The 13,329-nt window shown below is 40.5% G+C and overlaps 1 pseudogene; it reads left to right on the forward strand.

Moving 5' to 3' along the window:
- Nucleotides 1-312: 312 nt before the first annotated feature.
- Nucleotides 313-13,329, forward strand: part of LOC139551852 (amine oxidase [flavin-containing] A-like) — a 50,596-nt pseudogene continuing 37,579 nt past the window's right edge.

The following is a 13,329-nucleotide window of genomic DNA, read 5'->3' on the forward strand; positions in this document are numbered from 1 at the left end:
CTGTGTGGTCCCAAATCTGGGATTAAGTGGCTCTTTTCCAAGTAAAAAATGATAAACATTCAACATTGGCCATGCTGGTAATGAAGCATGATTTTTCCCGCGCTCAAAACAACGGAACTGCGAAAACTTGACTTCAGTGAGTTCAAGACAACTGGGAAGTAGGGAATAAACAAGCTCCGGCTGGGAAAATACCCTTTGAACGGTCATCCAACTCGTAATTGTAAATCCGGCCTCTTTCTTGAGCTACGACCTGAAGATTAATGATGTCATCATGAATTCCCAGTTGTTTTGAAAGCACGATAAATTCAGAGAATGCCAGACTTCGATGAGAAAATTTCCCAGCACAACAAGGTGAGTCCAAAAATTTATTGTATGCTGCTGCATAAATTATGTAATATGACAGGGAGATATGTACTGTATACTGTAGCTGAGAAAGTAATACTAAGTGTATGTTGTGAAGTAAGCTGTTAGTAGCCCATGTGCCTCAACCTAATAATTTGGTCTATTTACCCCTCTTAAGTTTGCCTATCGTTCAGACTTGGGGGTGCAATTGTAGCCTATAACCTGTTTTAGTGTAATGTACTCATCAAATATTGTAAGAGCTTTCATTGTCTGCTTATATGCCCCCTTTATTTATACTACGGTTTTGGCTTGGTGTAGGGAGAACACTGTAAGAATGGCCCATGTTCTGAATTCTGTCACTGTACATTTCAAAAGTGCTAAACAAATACTTATATTGTCTACGTCCGTCCTAGCTTGCTCATTAATGCCTTGATCGAAATGACAGATTGCCTCTTATCTGCTTGTCGTCCCCTTATGCCATAGTTTGTACATCTCAATTGTCAGTAGAAACCACATTTGTTTAAGCAAGTCAGCCATATCAGCTATGTTTTTAAAAAGGCAGTGAATGAGGATGAATGAACTGTTTCGCTGCCAGACGAGGCTCCGCTGATAGCCAAGTGTAGCAGTGGTAAGGTGTTGGGACTGCTGTTGGGACAGCTTTATGTAGGCCCTAACAGTTTGTGGGCACCATTATAGTGCAATTAATGTCTTGTTTAGTGTTGTGTTGTGTAGTGGCTTTGCTGGCATGCATCCCACTTCTTTTTTTCCTGCCCCACCAAGATTTACATGCTAAAATCGCCACTGCTGACAAGAATTGAACATTCACAGTAAGGACAGATTGGTTTGACTTGAATTATGAATATTATATTCAGTGCAATGCTGCATCTGTTATGTCTTTGTTGTATTAAGATGCACTAAGATGTCAAAGCGTGTGTCCTTTGCAATAAGCAATCCTCCACCAGTGTGGTTTTACAAGGTCATTTAAAATCTCTTTTGAGTGGATGGAAGTTCATCTCAACAAGCATAACACATTTACAATCCACTAATATTGGAACCGCAGACCTCAAGTGTACTGTTAGTCAGTGCATCAGGGGTGATCTGTGTGTGGTAAGTGAATCTAGCTTAGCCAGCTGTCAGCCCTCCTCTCTCTCTCTCTCTCTCTCTCTATCTTGCGCGCTCTGCTGCAGGCATTCTGGCATGAGAAAGGTTTCTTGGGAGACATATTGGCACAGCCTTCTGCGGAGTGTCCCTCGAGTGTCACCTTAGACGGCACCAGCTCCACTGGGAGTGCTGCTATCGTGGGCATTTCTAGCGTGCAGGCCTCCAATTGGAGCTCCAGAGAGGTAACGAGGATGGAAAGATGGCTGAATAGAGGGAGAGTTGGAGGGGATGGATGGAAGGATGGATGGAGTGATATGAGGCATAGGAGGGAGACACAGGGAAGAGAGAATAGAGAATACACTCTCCCTGAATATGCCCCCGGGGGGGTCAGAGTTTATATGAACCATAAATCATGTTATTAAAGAATGGATATTGTTCAACTGTGATTAACCCAGTCAATCAGGCTCCTGTTTTTACCCTGCTTGAACCCAGAGGCATCTATTGGGTTGGGCCTGACGGGCCTGACGCCTTCATTATTTTATTAAACATCCCTCTCTTGACTTCACTCTCAAACTTTTGTATAATTTCAGCCATTAGTTTTGACAGTGATGCTCACGAACCAAAACCGGTCCCCGTTTTTTGTGTAGTACGTCATCCAATGGTGTAATATGTCATCAATTTCGTGTGATATGTTATGAATTTTGTAATTATTGTGATATGTTAGATTCCAATTTGTGCAATATGTGTTTAATATCCCGAAGACCATCTTTAACACCCCCTACAACTTCAGAGATACAGTACATGGGCAAAACAGACACAGACTTACTGTAGACAGACTTACTGTTGCCTAAAACTTACAAAGCAGATGATCGTTAGCTACTGTACGTACTGTATACTCATTCTATCTTTAGTTAAAGAGACAGAGAAAATAAGATAACAAAGAAAAAAGAAACTACGAACAGTTTGGAAGCCACAGTTGTTAAAGGGAAAATCCAGTCAAACATTTTATGTTGGTATATTTGAGACATCGAGCGAGGGAAAGAGAGAAAGAACATGGGGAGAGAGGGAATCTGTTAATGTATATCATTTGGCTGAAGAGTATTGAGAAGGGTGCTTATTGGCAGAGTGTGGTGTGTTTAAAGTGGTGTTCTCACCCCTCTACAGTATGTCGGGCCAACACGAGAGGCTCCATATCCATTAAAAAAATGTCAGTAAACTGTTCACTCCATATTTTTTGCTAAATACAAGCTGCTACCTATTTTTGGGGGGACATCAAGCATTGGGTTGTTTTCACACACTTTTTCAGCCTTGATAATTGAAGTGTTACGCCTGGCTGCATGTCAGCTTTCACGGGAAGTATCAACAGGCAAGGTTCAATTTCTCTCTTGTTGTGACATCCTTGAGTGTTCAAGCCTTGAAACAAAGAGCAAACAAAACAATCAAATTGGTGTTCTCTCAAAGATGTATTATGAAAAGAGAAAATACAAAACAGATTGCACCACACTCTATCTGTGATTATAAGCAGATGATTAAATTAAACTGCATCTCAGTGGGATTCTACAATTGCCTGACGACTCAAACGGAATTCTTCCGCTGCTCTATGTTCTCTACATACTTCAGTCTGAGTCTGCCATTGTTGAAGTCGTTTGTGTTGATGTCAAAATGAGGGGTGTTGTATAAAACGAAGTCATCAGCGATTGGATCATCTCGAACCAGAGTATCAAAGCCAATGACAGATGTTTGAAATTCCACATTACCCACGTGTGTTCTGGCTCTGGCTCAACCCATCGGTTTCTGGGACCAATCAGAACGGTTACCATGTGTTTGTGTTCTAGATATCAGTGAGGATATATTCAGATCTAGACTAATTGCGGAGAAGAAAGTAGCTTCCGTGGGAGCGGCGTAGGGTTTAATAAGTCCAAGAGAAAGTAAAAATACACTACATTCCCATGCGTGAATCATGTTTTCTCAACTGAAAATCTGATAAACATGTATATGTTTATTACCGTAGTAAAAGACTAGTTCATTCATTATGATGATCCATTTATGACATGTTGCTCCTAAGGCATATGGTCATATAAAACATTAATCAGGAAGCAGAGGAGGAGCAGAGGAGACATTTACTGTCTGAAGTAACCCTCACTAAGTAACCCTTAAGTAACCCTTAAACCTATATAATGATGCATTATATGCAGAGTGCGAATTACACTGTGACATTTTGGGGGGGGGTCTCTATTGGGTGCAGGCGTGCACATTGTTTTTAATGGGCCTAATAGTATAGTATAGTCATTTAACAGTCAAAATGAATTACCTTTTTAATGTGGCATGAACACAACCAGTCATGATGTTTTCATCTGATTATCAAACAAATCACTTAAAAAAGTAGGCTACCTGTCTGTTCGTCCATTCCAAAATAATTCCTGGATCCAAACTGCATGTCTACTCGTGCCATTTGATGAATGGAAATAGACATCTGTTACAGAACACCAACAAGTGTTCCTAATGACATTCAGCTATGGTCATTGATTAGGCCTACATTAATTGATGCTTCTTGCTGACAAATTTATCTTTTTTTATAGCCTGAAAAGTCAGGACACCTGAAATGTCTATGAAGCTGTTCTGGGGAAATGGGATGGTCATCTAAACACATATTTACTAGACTAGGCTACAAAGAGAACTTTAAATAGGCATACTGGTAGCTAGTAAAAAACTGGAACTGGTAAAAAAATAGGTGAGCACTGCCGGTTGCGGTGAAAAAAGTAACTCTCCCTATACTTTTAATGCATTTTTCTGACAAAGGTGAGTAAACTGTATTTACTTGTGTTTACTCTCCACTAGGCCTACACCACTGCCAGTCACCTATGTAACGGGTGTCGTCGGAAGGAAGAGACCAAGAGTTCCACATAATTTAATCACGAAGTGAAACTAAAACAGGACAAACCAATAAAAACTACAACAACCGAACAGCTTCGATGTGCAAACTCCCTGCACACAAACAAAGAACAAGATCCCACACAGAAAGAGGGAAAAGGGCAGCCTAAGTATGATCCCCAATCAGAGACAACGATAGACAGCTGCCTCTGATTGGGAACCACACTCGGCCAGAAACAAAGAAATACAAAACCTAGAAATACAGAACATAGAATGCCCACCCAAATCACACCCTGACCAAAACAAAATAGAGACATAAAAAGGATCTCTAAGTTCAGGGCGTGACAGCCTACCCTCTCAGCCGAGGCAAATTTCTACACAAGAACATACGCAGGCTTCAGATAAAGTTGCTTAAGATATCACAAGGTTAGCAGTTATATCCTGCCATCAAACAATTACCATTTAGAAACAGAGACAATGAAGACATTGCCAAATATTGGAGATTTCTATTTTTGTTCTTTCTCAATTTAAAACACAGAACAAGTTAACCAGGACCATGGATAGCTACCACACCTCGGTGCAGAGAAAACACACAGCATGAGGAGTGTGTTTTGGAAGTACAAACTTACAAAGTAGTAACATGAGGCTTAATAGGCAATTAGTGACACAACAATCAATGGGGAGAGCATGAGAAATACAATTATATAAATCAAGTAGACCTACATTCCTCTGGGAACAGGTAGCCTACAGTGCCTTGCAAAAGTATTCAACCCCCTTGGCGTTTTTCCCATATTGTTACAACCTATAATTTAAATAGATTTTTATTTGGATTTCATGTAATGAAATGAAAAAAATTACTTGTTTAAAAAAATCTAAATTAAATTAAAATGGAAAAGTGGTATATGCGTATGTATTCACCCCTTTGCTATAAAGCCCCTAAATAAGATCTGGTGCAACCAATTACCTTCAGAAGTCACATAATTAGTTAAATAAAGTCCACCTGCATGCAATCAAAAAAATATATGAATATATATTTTTTTTAATATATATTTAAAAAAAATATATATATATTTTTTTTAATTTAAAAATTTAATTAAAAAAAATGGCCCTATGCATACTGCTAAAGCAACACTAGTCAAAGCCCAGACCTCAATCCAATTGAGAATCTGTGGTATGACTTAAAGATTGCTGTACACCAGCAGAACCTGTCACGCCCTGACCTTAGTTATCTTTGTTTTCTTTATTATTTGGGTAGGTCAGGGTGTGACAATGGTGGTCTAGGGGGTTTTGTATGTCTAGGTTTTTACCTTGTCTAGGTGTTTATATGTCTATGGTTGCCTAGATTGGTTCTCAATCAGAGGCAGCTGTTTATCGTTGTCTCTGATTGGGGACCATATTTAGGTAGCCATATTCCTTGGGTATTTTGTGGGTTGTTATTCTATGTTAAGTTGCCTGTTTTGCACTAGTCATATTGCTTCACGTTTTGTTGTTTTGTTTAGTTCTGTTCAGTGTTCTTCATTTATTAAAGAAGAATGTATTCTAATCACGCTGCGCCTTGGTCTCATCGTTATGACGAACATGACAGAACCCATCCAACTTGAAGGAGCTGGAGAAGTTTTGCCTTGGAGAATGGGCAAAAATCCCAGTGGCTAGATGTGCCAAGCTTATAGAGACATCCCCTAAGAGACTTGCAGCTGTAATTGCTGCAAAACGTGGCTCTACAAAGTATTGACTTTGGGGGGGTGAAAAGTTTTGCACGCTCAAGTTTTCTGTTTATTTGTATTATTTCTTGTTTCAAAATAAAAAAGATTTTGCATCTTCAAAGTGGTAGGCATGTTGTGTTAATCAAATGATACAAACCCCCCCAAAATCTATTTTAATTCCAGGTTGTAAGGCAATAAAATAGGAAAAATGCCAAGGGGGGTGAATACTTTCGCAAGCCACTGTCAATATAATACATGAATCAAAGCATGTTTACAACCTAGTTCATGAGTTGTCCATAATTTATGAGTTGAACGCTTGAAGTCTTCACAGATCGTGTGACATAAAACGATACCTTTCTTTCCTTACATTAATTATACTTATGACAGTGTTATATTAAGCATTTAACAATTTAATTATATATGAGATATATAACATTGAAACCCTTTACGAATCCTGGATCTTGGCGATATCGCTGTGCTGCACTATAAGTGTAGCTATGCCTACGTAACATGTCATTCTGTTTTGCTGTGAAAACAGTTCTCATCGGCACACAAATCCAAAATAATGTAGGCCTATGCCATTGCAAAATGGAATGGTTCTAACCAAAAGAGTCAACTATAGGCCTAGGCCTAGTGTCATTAAAATCCTGAAGAGTCTATTGACGCACCCATGCGTCAATCTAATTAACATGATAAAAAAATCTCTATCAAAATTTGTCAGTTTAAGCAAGAGATATCTGTTTTGGATAGGCTGCTTCTCAATCTACCACATCCTCCTATGTCTGTCTTCTGCATCTGCAGTGGAAAGTGGCAGAGCTACAGTGCTGTTTGTCAGACCAGGAGACATTCCGAAAATTGGTGATGTCTGTAGCATCCGAATGGTTTGGCCTACTACCTATTATGACCACTCTATGGAAAGACGAGACTCTCACGAACATGATGGTATTTTGCTCTATGACCCCCACAAGTGTCACGGACTGGTCTGAAGGTAACTCATACAAATGAAAGGAAGTATGGAACTAGTTTTGTGCCCTCCCCCCCCCCCAAAAAGGGGTTAAATACAGTATGTGCCCAAAAAACTAAGATATTTCCTGAGCTTTCTTATATCTCCTAGATATAGGACAGACACTTCAAAACCTTATTACTTAGGATATATTGCCATTTATGAATGTGTTATTCAATGCGTTTCTATGGGCTATAGTAGTAAAGGCCAAATTAAATATTTTATCAAAACATTTTTTGTATGTTTTTTATACCTAAAGAGGTCCTAAAAAAAGGAATAACTTAATGATCCATGGTTTTGACCATCTTAAAACAATTGCATATGTTATCTTAGTAGAACCCCCACCCCCCTTAAAGTTAAATAAATGGTCTACTTCTTCTGGCCACGGAGGGCACTGTCACGTTCCTGACCTGTTTTCCCTTGTTTTTGTATTTATTTAGTATGGTCAGGGCGTGAGTTGGGTGGGTTGTTGATGTGTGATTTTTATGTTGGGATTTTGTGTGTTCGGCCTGGTATGATTCTCAATCAGAGGCAGCTGTCAATCATTGTCCCTGATTGAGAATCATACTTAGGCAGCCGGGGTTTCACGTGTGTTTTGTGGGTGTTTGTTCTTGTGTCAGTGTTTCGCCACACGGGACTGTCACGGTAGTTATTTTGTTATTTTGTATCGCATATTGTTTTGTTATATATTAAATCACTATGGAAACTAACCACTCTGCGTATTGGTCCGATCCTTCTCGCCTCTCCTCGTCCGAGGAGGAGGAAGAAAATGACTATCGTTACAGGCACGGAGAACACCAGTACCCGCACACACCTGAAAAACAAAGCAATGAGCGCTCTAATCAGCTGACTGATAAAAGCAAATTATTATAAATCAACAGATAAATCTAATGCAGTGGAATAAAGGCAATTTTTATCAAGGACGCATTGGTAAACAAATGGAGAAATGTAGGATGTACAAAGGAAAATCTTTGCGTTTAAGGGAGCTCAGTTGAGGGCATAATTCAGCACTACTGAGTGGACAGCGCTGCTGTCTAGCCAGCTATAAAATTATACCATTCACGGACAGGGCGTCGGTTTAATATAGCCACGTAGAAATAAATGGTTTAAACCATGATAGAGAGGTGGGGGTGTTCATTTCATTTTATTTTCATATTTACTACTGTAAAACATATTTACCACTGCATTTTAAACAAATAGGAGAATGGTTAAATAAGCATTATTTAGAGACCCCCCCAAAGTTTGACTTTCGTTGGATTTGGGGGGAGCTAATATCTCAGTCAGGGGAGCTGAGTCCCCCCTGGCTCCCCTGTAATTCTCACCCTGATTATATGTCATGAAATTGAGTTTTAGGGGAATACTATGACGAGAAAGAAAGCAAACTGTTGACATTAGGCCATTTCCTCCTCATTCATTTTCATTTTAATAACACCTAATACACATGATTAGTTGGTGGCATCTTAATTGGCAGGACATGGTAATGGCTGGAGAAGAATAGGTGGAATGGTATCAAATACATCAAACACATGGCTTCCATGTGTTTGATGCCATTCCATTGGCTCCATTCCAGCCATTATTATGAGCCGTCCTCCCCTCAGCAGCCTTCACTGACCTAATCCCATAAGCCAATAATTATGCTTTGATTTTAAAAACACCTTTCTCTTTCTTACAAATTCCTTTCAGGATTAGTTTATAGCCGCCCTCTCTGCATGTATCCCCATGTTGAATACAACAATGTACATTGTAGTATGTACAGTACTGTAGTAGTGTTTGGTGAGAGGGTAGTCCAACTTATTACAGGGTTCCATGTCATGTGAAGGCATTAGCCCATCGATCGGCGGACCTTAGCTTGAACAGGCTTCTTGGAACTACATTCATATTTTAACAGGCCAAGCATATTTCTGTGCATGACGAGCCAATGTGAAGTGAGAGCGTCAGATTTAAGTCTAATTTATCCTCCTGTTCAGCCTGGTAAAATACCAGGGAGAGGGAGTCGCAAGCTACAACTGCTATGAGGAGAAAGTACGTTTCTATTGGCCTAGATATGAACTTCATAGAATGTCATGCCTGAATAGGACATTCCCTTAAACTCTTCATATTTAATAATATGTTTCCTATAATATTCTTTATATAGTAAGAAATAGCTTTGGTTTAAAGACACTGGGAAACCTTGGGACTGTGTTGGATGAGCAGTAGACTGGAGCCTCTCCACTAAGCCCACTGTTCCGTCTGCTACTACGGTCCCTGGGTAATAACCAGGCCCGGCTCCAGGATTACATGCCTGAGGGGCCATTTTAAATCCACGGGGGGGCACAACTAGTATTGCTTTAGAGCCTTAATAACACAAGGTAGGTTGGTCCTGCTACTATTCAAATGTACAAACATGTATCTGAAATGTAGCCGTGCACATCGACAAACATTGGTTTATATAATAACACGAGAAAGATATGGGGCCCACTACAACATGTGTATCTGAAATGCAGCGCCAGCTGCAGTAGGCCTACATATAATTTGCGCATACCAACACTCACAGATCAGCTCGACAAGATGAGCATCACTAGCTTATCAAAAACTCTTACAGGCTTCATAGCTTAAACTTCAATAATTAAAACTATAGGCCACATTTCTGTTGAATTTATGACATTACGTAATAAGCGTAACAAGCCAAGAGTTTCAGAAAACCTAACTAAATCAAACTAAGTGAATATTCTATAGTCATAGCTGTTGTGAAATGTCCTACATGGCAGTAGCTCATTTGAATCTGCCGTGAATAAGAGTAAATGCCCATTCTGAGAGCAACACACACACGCTATAGCAAGAGAGCAGGGAGGGGGCGAACAAGTAGGCTATGTCATTTTCATCGTATTGACATCTCTTTTACAGTAGCCTATCATACAATGACTGTGTAATGGAAATTAATGAAAACAGAGTGAACGTTTGCCTACTTGTTTGAGCAAAGAACATTTAAAAAACGTATTCCTATCTGAAAAGCATCCATTTACACAAAAACTGTCATTTTGCACACAAGAAAGTAAGCAATGTTGAAGAGAAGACTGGTAGCCCAAGATAATCTCGATAAAACAGCACACCTTAACCATCATTCAAGACCATGGACAGAAAGCTACTGCCAGTCAGCCCGATGAAAGGATAACATAAGATGCACTTCCAATTTCAGCGTCACCTCAGAGCACAACCAATAGGCTACATTGTTCCAATACCCGTCAAATAACGCAACGTTGTATATCTATCAATAGCAATTAGACCTGCAAAAGCAAGCAATGACATTAAGAATCACAGATAATTCTAAAATATGCATTGAAGTAAAAAGCAAAGGCCTAAACTGTACATTACATTAAAAAAATCTGCCAAACAACCAGTAGGCTTACATGAGGGAAAAACTATTAATGAATAATTCTGGCATGATGGCCAGGGTCATAAAGGTTGTAGTTTACCATTTAGACGAGTTGCAGCCTCCTCCATGCTGTGTTAAACCTCATGAGAAGTTTGATTCCATTGGCCTTCCTGGCGAAATTTACTTCTCAATTGCCAGCTGGACAAGCTGGGCTTTTCGTTGATGTAACAGGCTGTGTCTGTGTTCACTGAATACGTTCTTCAGAGCGGAGAAGGAATTTTTGCACATTGCTGTAGATGTCCCAAATGTTAATCCAAATTCATGTTTCAGTGCCAACAGCACAGCTGGCATTGCTTACAAAGGCCTGCCATATCTTTGAAGAACACTGAGTGGGGTCCATTTGTTGTTGCTGGCTATGGTTGCGATTTCACTTTGCAAGAATCAAAAAACTCGGCTTCCACTGGTTCAGTTTTGGTTAGATCCAACAGGTCGTCAGGTGGTAGGGGCTGGGGTAACGGAGGTGCAGGTACTTGTTGTGATGCTACCCTCATGCTGTTGGTCAGCAGGCAGCGTGGAGGATGGGCAAGTATTACATTTGCTGCTAAGCTCCTCAACCTCGGTGGTCAGGTCAGCAGGCTGCCCGGTGAGCTCAGCATCGCAGTCGACATGGTGGTCCTCAGTTGTTTTGCTCTTGGCAGTGCCCAGCCATTTTCGGATATCCATGCTGATTAGCCAGCTATAATTATTCATCTCACCACTACTAAAACTTAACAGATCTAGTAGCTACTAGAAATGTAGCTACTAGCTACATTACATTTGACGCCGTCCTGGGTGGGATCCAATGAGCTTCATAAATGTTTATTTATTTAATGTTTTATTTAACCTTTATTTAACTAGGCAAGTAAGTAAAGAACAAATTCTTATTTACAATGACGGCCTACCAAAAGGCAAAAAGGCCTCCTGCGGGGATGGGATTTTTTTTTTTAATATAGGACAAAACACACATCATGACAAGAGACAACACAACACTACGTAAAGAGAGACCTAAGACAACAACATAGCAATGCAGCAACACATGACAAAACAGGATGGTAGCAACACAACATGACAACAACATGGTACCAACACAACATGGCAGCAGCACAACATGGTAGCAGCACAAAACATGGTACAAACATTATTGGGCAAGACAACACCACAAAGGGTAGAGACAACAATACATCATGCAAAGCAGCCACAACTGTCAGTAAGAGTGTCCATGATTGTCTTCGAATGAAGAGATTGAGATAAAACTGTCCAGTTTGAGTGTTTGTTGCAGCTCATTCCAGTCGCTAGCTGCAGCGAACTGAAAAGACGAGCGACCCAGGGATGTGTGTGCTTTGGGGACCTTTAACAGAATGTGACTGGCAGATCGGGTGTTGTATGTGGAGGATGAGGGCTGCTGTAGATATATCAGATAGGAGGGAGTGAGGCCTAAGAGGGTTTTGTAAATAAGCGTCAACCAGTGGGTCTTGCAACGGGTATACAGAGATTACCAGTTTACAGAGGAGTATAGAGTGCAGTGATGTGTCCTATAAGGAGCATTGGTGGCAAATCTAATGGCCAAATGGTAAAGAAGATCTAGCCGCTTGAGAGCACCCTAACCTGCCAATCTATAAATTATGTCTCCCTAATATAGCATGGGTAGGATGGTCATCTGAATCAGAGTTAGTTTGGCAGCTGGGATGAAGAGGAGCGATTACGATAGAGGAAACCAAGTCTAGATTTAACTTTAGCCTGCAACTTTGATATGTGCTGAGAGAAGGACAGTGTACCATCTAGCCATACTCCATCTAGCCGTACTTGTATGAGGTGACTACCAAAAGCTCTAAACCCTCAGAGGTAGTAATCACACCTGTGGGGAGAGGGGCATTCTTCTTACCAAATCACATGACCTTTGTTTTGGAGGTGTTCAGAACAAGGTTAAGGGCAGAGAAAGCTTGTTGGACACTAAGAAAGCTTTGTTGTAAAGTGTTTAATGCAAAATCTGGGGAGGGGCCAGCTGAGTATAAGACTGTATCATCTGCATATACATGGATGAGATAGCTTCCTACTGCCTGAGCTATGTTGTTGATGTAAATCGAGAAGAGCATGGGGCCTAGGATTGAGCCTTGGGGTACTCCCTTGGTAACAGGCAATGGCTGAGACAGCAGATTTTCTGACTTTATACACTGCACTCTTTGAGAGAGGTAGTTCGCAAAACAGGCCAAAGACCTCTCAGAGACACCAATACTCCTTAGCCAGCCCACAAGAATGGAATGGTCTATCGTATCAAAAGCTTTGGCAAAGTCAATACAAATAGCAGCACAACATTGCTTAGAATCAAGGGCATTGGTGACATCATTGAGGATCTTTAAGGTTGCAGTTACACATCCATAACCTGGGCGGAAACCAGATTGCATACCAGATAGAATACTATAGACATTAAGAAAGACAGTCAGTTGATTATTGACAAGTTTTTCCAACAATTTTAATAAACAGGGCAAAATAGAAATAGGCATATAACAGTTAGGATCAGCTTGATCTCCCCCTTTAAATAAAGGATGAACTGAGGCTGCCTTCCAAGCAATGGGAACCTCCCCAGAGAGGAGAGACAGGGGGTCAGTGATAGGTTTGGCGATTATAGGAGCAGAAACCTTAAAGAAGAAAGCATCTAAACCATCTGACCCAGATGTTTTTGGGGGTCAAGTTTAAGGAGCTCCTTTAGCACCTCAGACTCCGCCTGCAGGGAGAAACTTTGTAGGGATGTAGGGGAAAAATAGGGAGGAGCTTCAAGGCTAGTCACATTAGGAGGGGTGGGAGATGAGGAAATGTTGGACGGGCAAGGATGCATGGCTGAGTCAAATAGGAATCCTGACTTAATGAAGGAGTGATTAAAGAGCTTAGCCATGTGCTTCTTGTCAGTAACAACCACATCA

The sequence above is a fragment of the Salvelinus alpinus genome, chromosome 24, assembly GCF_045679555.1.
Source record: "Salvelinus alpinus chromosome 24, SLU_Salpinus.1, whole genome shotgun sequence".
Classification (NCBI taxonomy): domain Eukaryota; kingdom Metazoa; phylum Chordata; class Actinopteri; order Salmoniformes; family Salmonidae; genus Salvelinus; species Salvelinus alpinus.